The following is a 14,941-nucleotide window of genomic DNA, read 5'->3' on the forward strand; positions in this document are numbered from 1 at the left end:
TGTAAGGGATTTTCATATGAATACAAGCTGCTTAGTTGGAAAAGAGTAGACAACAATTTTTGTAGATAAAATACTCACAAAGTTTTTAGTGAGTTCATGTTAGAATAATTTTGTAAGAGTGTGCATTCTTTGATTTTATTAAATTTCAAGTTTCTAATAAAATGCTACATAAGGAAAAAGTCCACTTTTCTAATTATATTTTTATTGATCAATCCTCAAACTAATTTGGCAGGGGAATGGGAAACTTAGTGATTGAGCTGAGGATGGGGCATATCTGGAGAAGAAGGATGCTTATGTGAGAATTCTGTTCTTGGACTACAGTTCAACATTCAACATCATAAATCCCTCCAGGCTCGATAAGAAGCCCAGAGACCTTGGCCTTCACCCTACCTTGTGCAGCTGGATCCTGGACTTCCTGTCATATCGCCGGCAGATGGAAAGAGTGGACTCCCTCACCTCTATCCCTCTGACTCTCAACACAGGTGCCCCTCAGGGCTGTGTACTAAGCCCCCTCCTTTACTCTCTGTATGCCCATGACTGTGTCACCACCCATAACTCCAATCTGCTAATTAAATTTGTTGATGACACTACATTGATTGGCCTAATCTCAAATAATAATGAGGCAGCCTATAGAGAAGAAGTCACCACCCTGAAACAAGTGGTGTCAAGAAAACAACCTCTCCCTCAATATCGCAAAAACAAAGGAGCTGGTTGTGGACTACAGGAGGAATGGAGACAGGCTAACCCCTATTGACATCAATGGATCTCGGGTTGAGAGGGTGAACAGCTTTAAATTCCTCAGCTTAAACATCACCAAGGATCTCATGTGGTCTGTACATACTGGCTGTGCGGTGTAAAAAAAATACAACGGCACTTCTTTCACCTCAGATGGTTGAAGAAGTTTGGTATGGACCCCCAAGTCCTAAGAACTTTCTACAGGGGCACAATTGAGAGCATCCTGACTGGCTGCATCACTGCCTGGTATGGGAACTGTACTTCCCTCAAACACAGAAATCTGCAGAGAGTGGTGCAGACACCCCAGAGCATCTGTGAACTTCCCAATATTCAGGACATTTACAAAGACAGGTGTGTAAAAACGGCCCGAAGGATTATTGGGGATCCAAGTCACCCCAACCACAAACTATTCCAGCTGCTACCATCTGGGAAACAGTACTGCAGCATAAGAGCCAGGACCAACAAGCTCCGGGACAGCTTCTTCCACCAGGCCATCAGCCTGATTAACTCATTCTGATGCAACTATATTTCTATGCTACAGTGACTGTCCTATTGTACATACTATTTATTATAAATTACTATAAATTACCTATTGCACACTTAGATGGAGAAGTAATGTAAAGATTTTTACTCCTCATGTATGTGAAGTGATAAGGTCAATTCAATTCAACTCAATTGGTATACAAGTAGATGCAGTGTGTAGTGAGAATGTGCAAGCAGATGATAGGGCAAAATTGCAGTCAGTGGGATGAAAAAAGTGGAACAAAATAAAAAAGGGTTATGAATACAAGACATAAGGAATTATATTTGAATGCATGCAGTATATGAAATAAGGCAGCTGATCTTGTAGCCCAGTTAAAGATTGGCATGTATGATGTTGTGGGCTTCACTGAGTTGAGATTGAAAGAAGATTATGGTTGGGAGCTTAACATCCAAGTATACACATTGTATCGAAGAAGAAGCAGATAGGCATAAGGGATGGTGTGGCTCTGTTGATAAAAAATGAAATCAAATCCTTAGAAAGAGGTGACATAAGATCAGAAGACGTAACATCATTGTGGGTGGAGTTAAGGAACTGCAAGGGTTAAAAGGTCCTGATGGAAATTATATACAGGCCTCCGAACAGTAGCAAGTATGTGGGCTACAGATTATAAATGGAGATAGAAAATGCATGTCAAAAGTACAATGATACGATAATCATGTGGCATTTCAAAATGCAGGTAGATTAGGAAAATCAGGTTGATGCTGATTTTGGCTCTAGAGAGAGAGATCATTTGTAGAATGCCCATGAGATGACTTTTTAGAGAAGCTTGTGGTTGAGCCCAACAGGGATCAACTATCCTGGATTGGGTGTTGTGTAATGAACTGGATCTGATTAGGGAGTTTAATGTAAAGGAACCCATGGGAGACAGTAATCATAATATAATACAATTTACCCTGGAATTTGAGATGAAGCTAAAGTCAGGTGTATCAGTTTTACAGTAGAGTAAAGGAAATTATAGAGGAAGAGAGAGGAGCTGACCAAGGTTGATTGGAAGGGAACACTAGCAAGGGATGATAGCAGAGCAGCAATGTCTGGAGTTTCTGGGAGCAAATCAAAAGGGACAGGAAAGATATATCCCAAAGAAGAAGTATTCTAAAGGCAGGATGACACAACTTTAGCTGACAAGGGAAGTCAAAGCCAACGTAAAAGCAATATCCGATCACTGGACAATGATGCTGAGGAGGTAGTTATGAGGACAAGGACATGGTGGCTAAACTGAATAAGTATTTTGCATCAGCCTTCACTGTGGAAGACACTAGCAGTATGTTGAGCGTGTCAGCAGGGCAAAAGTGAGTGCAGAGAGAAAGTGCTTGGGAAGCTGAAAGGTCTGAAGTCACCTGGACCAGATGGACTGCAGCTGAGGGCACTGAAAGAGGTGGCTGAAGAGATTATGAGAGCATTAGTAATGATCTTTCAAGAATCACTAGATTCTGGCATGGTTCTGGAGGACTGAAAAACTGCAAATGAAAGAACATTATAGGCCAGCTAGCTTGATTTAAGTGGTTGGGAAGATGTTGCAGTCGATTGTTGAGGTCTCAAGGTACTTGATAAAATAGGCCAGAGTAAGAATATAAAATCAAGAATGTAATGCTGAGCATTTATAAGGCACTGATGAGGTCTCACTTGGAGTTTTGTGAGCAGTTCTGGGCCCCTTATCAAAGAAAAGATGCGCTGACAATGGAGAGGGTTCAAAGGAAGTTCATGAAAATGATTCTGGGAACATAGGTCTTATCATATGAGGAGTGTTTAATAGCTCTGGGCTTGTACTTACTAGAATTTAGAAGACTTGGGAGAGGGGATCTCATTGAAACCTATTGAACGTTGAAAGCCCCAGATATAGTCGATGCAGAGAGGATGTTCTATAGTGGGAGAGTCTAGAACCAGAGGGCACAAACTCAGAATAGAGGGATGTCCATTTAGAATAGTGATTAGGAGGAATTTCTTTAGCCAGAGGATGGTGAATCTGTGGAATTTGTTGCCACAGGCAGCTGTGGAGGCCAGGTCATTAAGTATAATTAAAGCAGAGCTTGATAGGTTCTTGTTAAATCAGGATGTGAAAGGTTATGGGGAGAAGGCAGAAGAATAGGGTTGAGAGGAAAATGAATCAGCTATGATCAAAAGGAGGAGCAGACTCGATGAGCCGAATGGCCTAAATCTGCTCCTACGTCTTATCGTCTTATAGAGCTAAGAATAGCTTTGTTATTGTTACAATATTCCTGGAGGTATTTCTGAGTTGTACTTTAGTACTTAAGTCTGTGGCTTACATAGTGTTTATTTTTAGACAACTCAGCGAAGTTTAAAGTTTGGCAACCATTATCCCTACCAGATTCCAGTTTTAACTTGCTGATAAGTACAGCAATGGCAGTCTAATGTTGAAATATCTATTTACTTTGACTTATTGAAATTATTCCTGATTTTTGATACTGAGGGAAACAGGTTCAGCAATATGCTGCATTATGTCACGTATCTGACCATTGATGTAAATACACAACAGAAATAGGTTCAAATTCAAATTTTAATATTCATTTCTTGCCACAACCTTGTAGCTAATAATGACATAAGCATAATCAGAATAGATTGTTGGAGATAGTATATCATGGTGTATATCTTTGATATTTTGTTTCCACCTGTACAGTTTTCTCATTTGCCAAAATTTTGTTGGTGTATGCATATAATTCATGCCCAGAGTTTAATTGGGATTTGTGATTAATGAATGAACAGAACAGGAAGTGTCTTAATATCAATGTCCAGGCTCATTCCAGTTATGTGTTGATGATTTAAGAGGAGAAGAAGGGAAGATTTCACAGATTGATCTGTGAGAAGTAGAAAACTGCGTATTGTAAATAGATGAAACTGTTCTTTTCTGCAAACAAAACTGATTACTTAACTCACAAGTGACAGCTGTTGAGTCAGTTGAAAGGTCAGCCTCACCAGCACAAGTCGGCTATGGAAGGAGCATTTACATTGCAGTCTGTTAGGCTGTTAATCAATCTGTGAATCCTTCCAATATTTCACACTATTCCCCATGGAAAGAATTTGACAGCCAGCAATGAAAATAATATGCAAAAATAAAATTGCATCCACCCAAGTATCTTAAAATTTACATCTAAATAAACATATGAAAATATAAACAGCATAACATATTCTTTTAAAATGGATTATTGAAGGTTCATGTCAGCTGAATTATACTACTTTGCCAAATGAGTCAGATGTAGAAGGAGTAATGCCCATGATAGTTTTGATTGTGACATCTTTTCTCTTTTTTCCAGTTCTTGCATTGGAATTGGAATTTCGGCTGGAGTATGTTCCATTGTTTATGGGAATAATCAGGAATCTTGAACACTGGGCTGTTTCTTATGTGTAAGTATAGAATAAGCTCAATCTAGCTAGAATGACGAGCAACTTCCTAGATTTGGACTTTCTATCGGTGCGTGGAATCTCCACCTACCCAGCGAGGTGAACTAATTAAAGAAATTTTAAATGACAGAAGACAATTATAAGAAATGCCCTAAATAATGATGCTGTTAAATGGATGTCTAGTGTCAAAATGAAGTTAAATGGACAGGCAAGTGGGGTGACAGATTTAGAATGAAATGGAAACAATGGATAAGAAATTAATGGGCAGAGATAAAACACCATTTACCCATTTACGTTGCCCTGGCTTCAATCTTTGTACCTTTTTGCAAGGATTTTCTCATTCAACAGGGGGTGTAACACTGTAATAAAGATACTGAACTTCAGTCTTCATTGGGTAAAGCTGTTAAGATAGATGGAAGTCATATGATACAACATCATAAAATTTAATATCAAGAAGTTCACAAGTGGAGTACAATGTTAGAAATTCTGAGATTAATTACTCTGATAATAGCAGCAGATTTTAAAGGAAACATGCAAATGTATTAATGCAAAGGGATCTACGTATGCAAATTTATAAGATATGAAGGATAACCTGCAGATTTAGAAGCAAACACAAAGGTAAATTGTGCATTGACATTTATTGCAAGGGGCTAGAATACAAGAGGAAAAGTGATGTTGCAAATGTATTGGGCTTTAATGAGTCCTAACAATATGAGCTTTTGATTTGCCTTGGAGATGGTGCAGCATATATCATATAACTGTTTCTGGGTAAGAGGCTGGTCTACAAAGAGAATTGTAATTGAATTAAATTATGTTTTTGCATTGTACTGCGGCTGCAAAACAAATTTCACGTCATGTAAGACAATGCTAATAAGCGTGATTCTGATTCCAGTGCATACTCATGAAGGTCTAGGAGAATCGGAGTTGATTTCTGAGTGTTGGCAAGAGTGGATTCTGAGAAGTTTTCTTCCTGTGTTTGAAATTGATAGATCTAAGGGAAGTGGCTCAGGGTAAGTAGTTAAGCATTAATGATTGTGAAATTGGTGGGGGGGGGGGGTGGAATCTTTACAGAAGAATTAGTGACCCAACAGAGCAGTGAATTCTCAGACTTTAAGCGTATTCAATGGTGAAATCATTAGATTTTGAATATTTAAGGGAATCAAAGGTTTGGGGATCACAGTGGAAAGTGGGTGGATTCCCTTTTTCTCAAGTACTATGGATGAACAGCATCAACTTGTTCTGCTTGCATTTCTTAAGTTTTCATATATAACATATAACATATAACAATCACAGCACGGAAACAGGCCATTCCGGCCCTCCTAGTCCGTGCCGAACTCTTAATCTCACCTAGTCCCACCTACCCACACTCAGCCCATAACCCTCCACTCCTTTCCTGTCCATATACCTATCCAATTTTACCTTAAACGCTGTGGAAACGGAATAATATTAATGATATTATCAGTTCCCACAAAACATTATACTATAAAGATAAAGCCTAGCTTTATTTGTCATAAGTACATCATAACATCTGAACATACAGTCAGATGCATCATTTGTATCAAGGATGTGCTTGGGGCAATGCTTCTGGTGTCAACACAGCATGCCCACAACTTACTAACCCTAACTCATATGTCTTTGGAATGTGTGAGGAATTGTTACTATTAATATAATAGCAATGATATTTATTCCCCCAATGAAATCAGCTAAGAGCAAAGTCAAATATTCACCCTGAGACTGTTCTATTTTGTAAGACACGGAAGATCATCAACCCACAGCTGTTATCTGGTGATTCATTAGAGGAGCTCCAGCAAGTTCACTTAGAATAAATCCTTTGACAGTATCACCATGGAAGATGTAATGTTTTGTGACTGACTCTTTCATGATCATTTATTCTATGAAAAGCAAAATGTCATTTAGTGGTAGTAAAGCTGTGACATATAGTTTAATTTTCTAGTAAAATTAAGATATGTCCAATCTTATCAAAAGATCATAACCAGAAAATTCTCATTTATGCCAAATATATATTTCTTTCTCTTCTTCATTTTGTACTATGTATAAAAGACCTTTGCTACTTCTAAAATTGATAGGTATGTAAACAGACATATTTTAGGCCACTGGCACAGTCATTCTTGAACCAATTGTTGATAGGTGTTTGAAAGTACATTGGGTTTCCTGTCTTTGTACTTTCAACCCCATTCTGTAGAATTGATTACCATTGTTCAGTGATAAACAAGGTTCCACTGAGAAAGAAAAAAATGTGTGAAATTGAGATTAGAAGTTCATTTCATAAACTGGTGTAATTGTACAAAGGCACCAAAATATAATTGCAATCTGCCAGCTGAAGATTAGTTTGTAACATAAACTTGATAGGAGGGAGCTTAATGTTTACCTACTAGTCGTACAAGTGTTAGTACTTCTAAACATTTCCAATCATGTTTGCAACTGTTTTGGGTTACTATAGGACACTTCTGTCTATCAACTCTTATTTCCAGTATCTTGCCATCAAATGGGAGCAATTAAAGATTACAATTTCCTGCACATCATGTATCATGTCGAGTAACGTACAGAAACAAGGAAATTGAACAGCAGAGTTTTGAGAAGAAACTCTACAACACTATTTTTTTCACATACTAACATATAGCTGGCATTAGTATGTGGCATAAATAGCAGTGGTCAGATGAGTAGCTTCATGGTCATTGTTTTCACCAATATTATTTACCTAACGTTCACAATGAAGAAAAAAGATGCAGTTCTACAGTACTGTGCAAAAGTCTTCAGCAGATATATAGAGCAAAGTGCCTAAAGCTTTTGTACATTACCATACACTTAAATGGCTTGGACAAAAATGTAGATGGTACGGTAAATGAGTTTGTAGACAACACCTAAATCAGTTGAGCCATGGACAGAGAAGAAAATGGTTAAATGATACAGCAGGATGTGACCAATTACAGTTCTTGGTGGAGTAAAGGCAGATGGATATTAATCTGGACAAGGGTGAGGAGTTGCATTTTTGGAGGTCACGTAAGTCAGAAGTATGCAGCAAATGGCAGGACTGTTAAAAGCATTGATACACAGAGGGGTCTAGGGGTCCAAGTGCATACCTCTCTGAAAGTGGTATTGCAAGTAGATAGAGTAATAAAGAAGGCATTTGATGTGCTTACCTTTATCATTAGAAGCAGAGAGTGTAAGAGTAAGGAAGTTGTAAGTCGGCAGTTTAAGTGGTTTGGCATGGACTAGATGGGCCGAAGGGGCCTGTCACTGTGCTGTACTTTTCTATGACCCTGTGACTCTGTGATGCTAAGTTACAATGCTGTTGTGTAAAACTATGGTTCAATCACATTGTGTGCAGTCAGGAGGCTTTGGAAATGGTGGAGAATGCACTCAGCATTGACACTGGTCTGAAAGCCTGCACCCGTGCTGTACTGTTCTATGATTTAGGTTCAATGTAGACACCCTATCCTTTAATCTCAGCTTCCCCAGGCTGAAGCTCTACCTTCCATCTAGCCTGTCAATCTCTTTTAAAAATCTGTAAGATTTGATAAGATCTCCTTTCATTCTACTAAATTCTATTGAATACCAGTCTAGCTAATCTCACCTCATTGCCAGACTAGACCTCCCTGGAACCAGGCTGAAGAATCTTTGCTGTCTTCTGTCTAAGGCAAATAGATCCTTTGTTGAGTAAGTATACAAAGAAAATATTCACAAATGTGGTCTCATTTGCTTTTCTAATTGTTTGCTGCACATGAATACAAATACACCCACATCACTCCGTGCATGGACACTACTAAATATCTCACTTTGAGCAGATGCTCTGACTATTTGTCAAGGTGAGACACCACATGTAGAGTACTGTGCAGAAGTATTTGGCACATATTTATGGCAAGTGAGCCTAATACTTCTGCACAGAACTGTATATCCACAAACAATAGAGCATTACTCCTTGTGGTACACCAAAAGTTATACAGCTCCAGTGGGAATATTGCCTTTCCACTGCTACTCTCTGCTTCTTATTGCCAAGCCAAATCTGAAACCAAACCATGCACCTTAATCTTTCTGATCAACCTACCATGAGGGATCTTGTTAAAGATCTAACTGAAGTCTATGTAGGTAACATTCACTGCCCTAGCTTCATTATTCAATCAAGTTTATAATACATGGCCTGCCTGCATGAAGTCATGCCTATCAAAGTTCAAAGTTCAAAGTAAATTTATTATCAAAGTACATATCAACATATATCACTATATACAACATTATCAATGTAAGACCACACCCCAACAGGGCAGACAACAACCAATGTGCAAAAAAACAACAAATTGTGCAAATATAAAAAGGAGAAAAATAAAGAAATAATAGTAATAAATAAACAAACGAACAAACAAATACACAAACAAGCAATAAATATCGAGAACCTGTGATGAAGAGTCCTTGAAAGTGAGTCCAGTTGAATGAAGCAATCTCCTCTGGTTCAAGCGCATGATGGTTGAGGGTAATAACTTGTCCTGAACCTGGTAGTGTGGGTGATGAGGCTCTTGTACCTTCTTCCCGATGGCAGTGGTGAGAAGAGATCGTGGCCTGGTTGGTGTGGATCCTGGATGATGGATGCAGCTTTCCTGCGACAGCAATCCATTTAGATGTGCTCAGTGGTGAGGAGGGCTTTACCTGTGATGAACTGGCTGTATCCATTACATTTTCTAGGCTTTTCCATTCCTAAATTTATTGTCCCTAAATAGCCATTTTCTTCCAAATGAAAATAATTTGTACTAAGGGATCTTCTCCAATAGTCTCCCTATCACTGATGTGAGACTCATCTATTTATAATTTCCTGGATTATTCCTATATCTCTTCTTAAAAAGAGGAACAGCTTTGCTCAATATCCAGTCCTCCAGAACCTTGCCTTTGGCTAGAGAGGATACAAAGATCTTTGTTAAAGCACCAGCAGTCTTGTCTGCTGTCTCTTTCAATAAACTGGGATTGATCCCATTTAGGATTGAGATGAGAAAAAAGATCTTCACCCAGAAGGCACTGATCCTTTGGAATTCTCTGCTATAGAAGGCTGTGGAGGTGCAGTCGTTAGTTTCATGCAAAATGAGAATTGATAAGTTTCTGGATATTATGGGAATGAACAGACATGTCTCTGGAATTAACTGGAGCTCTGTTTCTCACACTCTTTTAAAAACATTTTAAAAGTAATTTAAGTAAGTCTAAACCATTTCAAAATAATTAAAAATCTTTACATTAACTAACCATTAGAAATTCACAAGCCATTTGTGGAGATAGTTGAAAGTTTATCTTTAATCTAATTGCCTTTCCAGAAGTCCTTTCAAATTACCAAAATTATTTTAGGACATTATAGCCATTCAATTCCAGTCCCTTTCTGCTTTTCAAATACAGCACTGATTTCTTTGGTAAGTTTTTAACATCACTGTGGTCATTTGGTCTAAGCTTGTCTTCCAAGCTGAACTTGTGAAGAACCCAGTACTGGAGCTCAACATCTTCCATACTCCTGTATTTTTATATACATGGACAAAACTGCAGACAATTATTTGGGATGATGATGGTGAAGTCTGATAGCTTACTCTGCAGAAACAAGGCCTTTGATTCCAGATTAACAAATTGTTGGCCTGCTCATCTGATCTATGTAATGACAGACAATGAAAAGAGTTTCGCTGACAGTGGGTGGTTGTTCTGACGGGAACCACTGATGTTTAGACATTACAATGAAAGTAGGTCCCGGATTTGCATTCTTACATGATAAATGCAAAATTTACTGCATGACAGATGGTGATGCTTCTGTCACTTTGTTCAATTGCTGGACATCACATGGATCTAATGGTGAAGCCCAGTTTTTCTTGGATTGCTCTGCATTACAGTGTGGATTCACCACTTGCATCCTTATCAGTTCAGTCCAGAATGTGAAAGCCCAATGAGGATTGAAGGTCTGCGGATTAGGAGTCAAAGTAAGTATTTTTAAAAATATTATAGCTTACACTTATTTCTTTGTTATTTTATTGACCTTTTTATATGATTAGTTTTTAAGACATTTGTAAACTGTTAAAAGCAGTAGCCCAGCCCTCTATTTTGCCTTCTCTCAAAACATGTCTGGGGATTTTGAAGGTGAGATTTCTGCCTCACCATGGTTTAAACTCCAGTGGGACTTTGCTACCTGACCTGAGGATGCAGAGAATCAGTAAGATTTGCCTATCTTCACTAGATTGTTACAAGTGGGTGTATAGTGTTGTGGTCCAGATGCAACACAATCTGACCCAAAAGGAAATATAGATACTGATGGACAGACGGAATGGCCCAGACTTTATTCAGTGTGAACTAGGCAGGGGCAGGAGCCACCACATTGAAGCGGGTAGGCCTAAGGAAATTGTAGTATATGGTTTCAACCCTAGTGGAAATAAAGCCAATGATCAGTAGAAACTTTGTGCTTGCCTCCACCCACCATTTAATTGGCATTGGTTCAGTAAAGCTGCACTGCCAGTAGCATGTCTCCAGCCGGTCCTGCAAAACATTGAATGATTGAGAGGGATCAAGTGGGAATTCACATGAAGGTAGCCCCATTCCCTTTATTTGGATAGTGGTTATCTATAAGCCCTATTAAATACAATGATGCGGGTCTTTTCTGCAACAAGGGTACTGAGGTTCTTGATTGTCTGTCCTAACATGACGTGGGCCCAGCTGCCACTTTACTTGCCTCTTCCTTTGTCTTTCCCAGCTCAGCAGCAGCACATCTCAGGCAAGGATTACCCATGCTACCTGCTTTCCACCACATTGAATGTGTCAAATGGAATAATACCTAGTAATTCCAAAGTTAAAGCTTGTGAACAATGAAAAACTCAACACAAGTCACATTCATAATAGTAGCTGAAATGATGCATAAAATTCTATTAAATGTAACTATTGAACTATAGAAAATTGTATTTTTCTGTACTTCTATAATGTCAACTATCTATTATTTAATATCTTTACAAATTAAACATTTAAGTATTAAGTCTTCCAAAATATGTCCATATGCATATTAATTACTTTAAGTATTCTTTTCCACAACTATGTGATAAATTGCAAATTATTTGTTTCATCATTTTTTCAATTTTACAGTTCTTTAATAAAATGTTATCAACAGATAACTGCAAATTGAAAGCATGTCTTGACCTGTTACCTGATCTAGTCAATATATTACATACCTAATAAAAAAGTAAAAATATTTTAATTTTTTCTGTTTAACCAGACTTTTTTTTCAAATACTTGGATATTTGAAGCCTTACGGAATATACAATATCAACATTAATAGATTATAAATGGAAAACATGCAGTGGGAATGAAATTAGTGATGTTTTAAAATCTCTTATACAGTATGTACATGTTAAATGAGTTCTCTGTATGGTGACATCAATCATGTGATTATTACAGGAAGTGATTATTATACCAGAGGGCTCTGACTGTGTACCAAATACAACGTGAGTTTAAACTTGGACAGAAACAGTGGAAAATTTGAATTTTTATACATTATTTGTGCAGCCATCCTTCTACTGATAACAAATGATCTTTGACCCAAATAGGATATAATCCTAAAATCATAATCACATAAGTAATATTCTAGAAAGGTGTGGAATCAAATTGAATTAAACCACATTTCATGATAACTATAAGAATAGCTATTTGCTTAAGAGTAGCGATACCAGTATTTCCACATTTAACTGGTGAACATAGTAAAACCAAATCAAAACAAAATAGCAGGGAACAGAGACAAAGATAAGGATCCAGAGTTTAAACATGGACCTGTACTAAAGTGGAAAGTGTCAGAAAATAATCACTGAGGTTAACCTCAGGTGTCCATTTATCTCAGTATTGGAAGTGCCTAAAGTTCAGGTGCTACCTTCCTAGTAGATATAAGTGAAGATGTGAAGACAAGAAGGAAATTTTACAAGCAACACCAGTAGAAATTAAGCAGCAAAGAATTGAAGGTGAAAACATTGAGTGGGAACTACTTTTGTTGGGATACTGGTCTTGGTGAAGAGCAGAGGCTTAAGAATATTCTAAACCTGTAGAGGGCTATGAAGTCCTCCAGACACAGACTGGAAAGACATATTCAATGACCTTATGTAAGTGGTCGTTGATTGTCCAAATCGTTAACTTCTGTGTCCTACTAGCCTTACATACTCTTCATTGGACCACATTCCCACAACTCACCAATGACAACTTCTGTTAGTCAGGATTCACAACTCACTGACTGTTCCACTCTCAATTACAATTGCTCTAGAACCTACATCTACTTTTCACAGCTTCCATGCATTGCCTATGATTCATCCAGAACAGACACATCACCCACATACACTGCATCAACTCTCTTCCCTCTTCAGGCCAAAATGCTGGAAAACCAGCCCCACAGCAGCAAGACCACCACAGCCTGAAGTAATCAAAGACCTTGGACAGTAGCAGGTCTGTGGCCATTGAAATGTGTAATGTTGATATAATGCAGTAGGTTATAATGGTATAATGAAGATAATGAGGTATAATAGGTGCACTTTGATATTGTGTGCTTAGCCTCTGTATAAACATGACCGTGTGGCTTAGCACAACTCTGATGTCATTTACAAATTTGTCAACTGCACCACTGTTCTTAAGTAAATCACAGCTGGTGGTGAATCAGCATACAGGAGCAAGATAGGACATCTGGTTCAGGGGTACCACAACACAACCTCTTGCTCAACACCAGTATAACTAAAGAACTGACCATTGACTTCAAGCAAAGGAGCAATCATTACTACATTTGGAGATTGGTGATGGAGAGGGTCAGCAGATTTAAATTCCACAGTGTTAACAAATCAGATGATCTGTCTTGCACCCATTGCATAGATGTATTCACAAGGTTAAAGTGAAAGTCAAAGTCATGTGTACAAGTACATGCATCATACATCAAAAGGAAGGCATGCCAGCATCTTTACTTTATTAGAAGGTTAAGGAGGTTCAGCAGGGACATGCTAACGACTTGTACAGATGTAGTGTTGAAAGTATTCTGACTAATTGAATCATGGTTTGGTAGGGCAATTCAAATGTATAGGAACATAAGAAGCAGACCAGAAAGTAGTGAACTCAGCCTAATATATCACAGACACCTCCCTCCCCACCATCAAAATGGCCACCACCATCTGGTCATGCCATCTTCTTGCAGCTACCATCAGGTAGGAGGTACAGAAGCCTGGTCCAGAACTACCAGGTTCAAGAAAGGCTTCTTCCCTTCAACCATTTGGTTCTTGCACAACTGTAATCACTACCTCAGTATAGTAAAACTATCACCACAATAAATATTGTTCAGTTTTTTTGGTTCCAATTGTGTCCTTCCTTGTATAATTCTTGTATAAAATATGTATAATTTATGTGCATATTTTCCTTCTAAATGTTGTACTTCTAAAGCTATGTGTCTGTACTGCAGCTGCAAGTAAGTTCTTCATTGCACCTGTGCAAACACATACTTGTGCGTATGACAATAAACTCAACCTGACATGACTTGCTTGCTCGTGCCAAATTTTCTTTCTAACTTCCCACCTCCTGCTCCTGTCACATTCAACTTTGATTTGCACACTGCAGGTTGTGTAAGGATATACATCTTGCATGCCCTAACCTGTTTTGTGCCTTTCAGGGGCTCAAGCTGTCTAGAAGTGGTCAAACAACTAGACACACGTTCTCTCAATCTAACACTTTTGGGCAACAGTCCAAATATTGAAACTTGGTGGAAGGGAATAGGTTACAGGGAAATAAGTAGGGGATAGGATTGATTGAATTGCTTTGAGAACTGACAAAGACTCAATGAGTTGAATGGCCTGTTTCTGTGTCATGAGAGAACATTGAAAGAATACTGTAGGAGTTAGCCTAAAGGAGAGAACTACATGCAGTGAATAACGGAGTATGAGTGTCTGATAGCCAGTGTTGTGAGAAAGGCTAGTTCAAGTGACAGTTTTCCATATGGTGAGGTTGCACATGAATTCTGCTGCAGAGTTCTCTGTTGAGGCCCGCCATTGATGATCATGCACAATGGAATGCATAGGTGCATTGGTAAATCTTCCTGAAAGTTTGCAATGTCAAGAAGAGTGGAGAAGTCATAAAAATATAACAAAGGAAGCAGGAATAGGCCGTTCTATGAGAATATGCTAATGTGTATTCTGAAAATTGAACTGAACTTTTAACTTAGGTCGGAAAATCGTATCAGAGATTCCTCTTCATTCCCATTCTAAAGGATATTCAATTACTCTGAAACCATGTCATCTAGTTGTAGAAGTCTCTTTGAAGGGAAGCATAATC

The 14,941-nt window shown here is 38.3% G+C and overlaps 1 long non-coding RNA gene across 6 annotated transcripts in view; it reads left to right on the forward strand.

The window, feature by feature from the left end:
- The window catches only part of LOC140730444 (uncharacterized), a 47,783-nt gene extending 35,955 nt beyond the window's left edge, over window positions 1-11,828 (forward strand). For all 6 annotated transcript variants that reach the window (XR_012099613.1, XR_012099608.1, XR_012099612.1 and 3 more), the window contains 4 exons: window positions 4,549-4,639; window positions 5,529-5,646; window positions 10,507-10,593; window positions 11,358-11,828. This is a non-coding gene — a long non-coding RNA (uncharacterized lncRNA). The remainder of the gene's footprint in view (window positions 1-4,548; window positions 4,640-5,528; window positions 5,647-10,506; window positions 10,594-11,357) is intronic.
- The last annotated feature ends 3,113 nt before the right edge of the window (window positions 11,829-14,941 follow it).

This window comes from Hemitrygon akajei, chromosome 7, assembly GCF_048418815.1.
Source record: "Hemitrygon akajei chromosome 7, sHemAka1.3, whole genome shotgun sequence".
NCBI lineage: Eukaryota > Metazoa > Chordata > Chondrichthyes > Myliobatiformes > Dasyatidae > Hemitrygon > Hemitrygon akajei.